Source organism: Equus quagga, chromosome 10, assembly GCF_021613505.1.
Source record: "Equus quagga isolate Etosha38 chromosome 10, UCLA_HA_Equagga_1.0, whole genome shotgun sequence".
Lineage (NCBI taxonomy): Eukaryota > Metazoa > Chordata > Mammalia > Perissodactyla > Equidae > Equus > Equus quagga.
In genome coordinates this window covers 15,943,147-15,947,242 of record NC_060276.1, presented here as the reverse complement: position 1 = coordinate 15,947,242, position 4,096 = coordinate 15,943,147, and the positions used below count along the sequence as shown (strand labels likewise).

Here is a 4,096-nt window from a genome sequence, read left to right as displayed (position 1 = left end):
GAATGCATCCATGTGCTGAGAGGATGGTATACCCTAAATTCCATGGGGACAGAAACTCCTGTGCTCAGGACCCTTCCAGAGCTCTCCCTAAGTACCTCTTCATCTGGCCATTCATTTGTATCCTTTATAATTTCCTTTATCATAAACTGGTAAATGTAAGTAAGATGTTTCCCTGAGTTCTCTGAGCCCTTATAGCAAAGTACTGAATCTGAGAAGGGGGTCATGGGAACCCCTGATTTGTAGCCAAGCTGAAAAGAAGTGTGGGTAACCTAGGAATTCACTACTTGTGATTGGCATCTGAAGCGGGGGGCAGACTTGTGGGACTGATCCCTTAATCTGTGGGGTTTGTGCTAATTCTGGGTAGTGTCAGCATTGAATTAAATTGTAGGACACCAAGTTGGTATTCACAGAGAATTGGAGAATTGCTTGGTGTATAAAACTCACACATTTGGTGTCAGGATTGTTGAGAACGGGGAATGTTTTCCTTTACATAAAATTTGCCATTTTAAAGTGTACAATTCAATGGCCTTAGGTACATACACAAACTTGGGCAACCATCACCACTATCTAGTTCCAGAACTTTTTCTCACCCTAAATAAACACCCCATACCCATTAAGCAGTCACAACTCATCCCCACTCCCCCCTGACATTCCATGGCAACTGCTAATCTGCTTTCTGTCTCTATGGATTTGCCTATTCTGGACATTTCATATAAATGGAGTCATACAGTATGTGGCCTTTGTGACTGGCTTCTTTCACTTAGCATAATGTTTTCAAAATTCATCCATGTTGTAGAAGTATGAGTGCTTCATTTCTCTTTTTTATTGTGGTAAAATTGGTATACAACATTATATGTATATTTCAGGTGTATTTTATAATTCGATATTTGTATACACTACATAGTGTTCACTGCTGTAAGTCTAGTTAACATCCATCCCCATACAATTGATCCCCTTCACTCATTTCACCCTCCCCACACCTCTTTCCCCTCTGGTAACCGCTGATCTGTTCTCTGGGTCTATGAGTTTGTTTTCGTTATGTTTGTTCATTTGTTTTGTTTTTTAGTTTCCGCATATGAGTGAAATCATACATTATTTGTCTTTCTCTGTCTGACTTATTTCACTTAGCAGAATACCCTCAAGGTCCATCCATGTTGTCTCAAATGGCAAGATTTCCTTCTTTTTATGGCTGAGTAGTATTCCTTTGTGTATATATGTCACATTTTCTTTTTTTTCTTTTTTTCTTTTTTTTTTGAAAACAATAATTTATTGCTTTTCCTTCCAAAGCTTTGTGAATTTACCAAAAAAGGATCAAAGTATACAGACTGCTCAGTTCAGACTGAGAATGCAAGAGGTGAGAACCCAGGCCACCATGGCCACTGGGTGTTCACCAGCAGGTACGCACTAATATCTGAAACACGCCCCCCCCAGGTTGGTTTTGTTGCCTTCAGAGATGCTGCATTCCTTACACACCATCTCACACGACAACTTGGGTCATTAGTCAAGTCACTGGAATGGTACAGAGGTTTTGTGGTGTTTTGGGGTTGTTTTTTTTTTTGCCCTTCTGCTATAAAATGAAATTTTCATTTCTGAAAAATAAATTGGTCAATAAATTCATTTTGTTCTGCTTCTACTTTACACAAAGCTTCATATTCAACCCGATACCTTTCGAGCTGCATTTTCTTTTCTGCTATTAGTGCTTGGAGTTGCTGCTGTTGGGCTTCTCTCTGCTTTGCTATAGATTTGAGCAAGTTCCGAGCACCAATGGCCTTCATCTTGTCATTTTCTGCTTCTTTTGCAAGTTGGTCAACAAGCTCAATTAAACCACCAACTATTTTCTGAAACTGGCCAATTTTGTCCACAAAGTCCTTGCACTCTTCTTTGAGCTCTACGGTCTGTTGGGTAACCTCTGGGTCCAACACCCGCAGCTTGTTCAGCTCATCAAAGTGCAGCCCTGCTTCGCCCAGGATGTCTTGGCCATAGCTGTTTCCCTTCTGCCTTCTCTAGGGAAGTTCTGCTCTGAAGGGTGATAGTGGCAGCCAGGAGGAGATGTGTCATAGGAGCAAGGGTCAGGAAAGAATAAAGTCCGGTTGCTTGTCACAGGCATTGCTCATTCAACACACATTTCTTGAGTGCCTATGACATGCCAACACCGCTAGATGCTGGGGGTACAAAGATGAGTGCAACATGGTGCCTGCCCTGGAGGACCACACAGTGTAGCTGCCCCGCCCCCCCCCCGGTATGGCGGCATGCTGCAGCCCAGGCTGACGGCGGCGGGCAGCTCCCCTCTCCGGTCAGCGGCAGCCAGTCCCTCGCCCACCCACATCAGCTCCTCCACATTTTATTTATCCTTTAATCCATCCATGGACACTTAGGTTGTTTCCATATCTCAGCTATTGTAAATAATGCTGCAATGAACATAGGGGTACCTATATCAAATGTTCCAAGTGCCCTTAAGAAGAATGTGTATTCTGCTGCTTTTGGATGAAATATTCTCTACATATTATTAAGTCCATGTGGTCTAATGTGTTATTTAAGGCTGATCTTCCCTTATTGATTTTCTGTCTAGATGATCTATCCATTGATATAAATTGAGTATTAAACTCTCCTATTATTATTGTATTGTTGTTGATTTCCCCCTTTAGGTCTGTCAATATTTGCTTTATATATTTAAGTGCGCCTATGTTGGGTGCAAATATATTTTTTAAAGTTATTTCTTCTTGTTGGATTGACTCCTTTATCTATGTAATGTCTATCTTTGTCTTTTATTATATTCTTTGTTTTAAAGTCTACTTTGTCTGATATAATAGCTCCAGATTTCTTTTGGTTTCCATTTGCACAAAACATCTTTTTCCATCCCTTCACTTTCAGTCTGTGTGTGTCTTTACATCTGAAGTAAGTCTCTTGTAGCTGGCATATTAGGGTCTTGTTTTTCTATCCATTCAGCCGCTCTATGTCTTTAAATTGAAGAATTTAGTCCATTACATTAAAGTAATTATAGATAGATATGTACTTATTGCCATTTTCTAGCTGTTTCGTAGTTCCTGTCTGTTCCTTTCTTCTTCTCTTGTTCTCTTTCCTTGCGATTTGATCACTTTCATTAGTGTTATGTTTAGATTCCATTCTCATTATTTTTTGTGTCTCTACTGTAGGTTTTTGCTTTGTTGTTACCATGAGCTCGCATGTCAGTCTGTATATATTCCAGGCAATTTTAAGTTGATAGCAAGTTAAGTTTGAATGCATTCTAGGACTCTACATTTTTACTCCCCCTTTCCCACATTTTATATTTTTTGATGTCATATTTTATATCTTTGTATTTCATGTGTCCCTTTATTAATTGATGTGGTTATAGTTATTTTTACTACTTTTATCTTTTAACATTCATATTGGCTTTAAAATTAATTAGTCTGCTACCTTTACTATATATTTACCTTTACCAGTGAGATTTTTACTTCCTAATGTTTTCTTGTTACTAATTAATACCCTTTCTTTTCAACTTAAAGAAGTCCCTTTAACGTTTCTTGTAAGGCCAGTTTAGTGGTGGTGAACTCCCTGAGTTTTTGCTTACCTGGAAAAGTCTTTATCTCTCCTTTGATTCTGACTGATAACCTTGCCAGGTAGAGTAGAATATTCTTGGTTGGAAACTTTTTGCTTTCAGCTCTTTTTTTTTTTTCTAGAGGAAGATTAGCCCTGAGCTTACATCTGTGGCAATTTTCCTCCACATTATATGTGAGTCACCACCACAGCATGGCTGATGAGTGGTGTAGGACCACACCCAGGATCTGACCCCACAAACCCAGGCCACTGAAGTGGAGCACACTGAACTTAACCACTACACCATGGGGCTGGCCCTACTTCCAGCTCTTTGAATATATCATGCCACTCCCTTCTGGCCCACAAGGTTTCTGCTGAAAAATCTTCTGATAGTCTTATGGGGGTTCTCTTGTAAGTAAAATGGGTTTTTTTCCTCTTGCTGATTTTAAGATTCTTTCATTATCTTTAACTTTTGACATTTTTCTTTTTTAGGAAGATTAGCCCTAAGCTAACATCTGCTGCCAGTGCTCCTCTTTTTGCTCAGGAAGACTGGCCCTGAGAT

The 4,096-nt window shown here is 39.7% G+C and overlaps 1 pseudogene; it reads right to left on the bottom strand.

Moving 5' to 3' along the window:
* Positions 1–1,521: 1,521 nt before the first annotated feature.
* LOC124245993 (intraflagellar transport protein 20 homolog) lies at positions 1,522–2,058 on the bottom strand (annotated as a pseudogene).
* Positions 2,059–4,096: the final 2,038 nt, after the last annotated feature.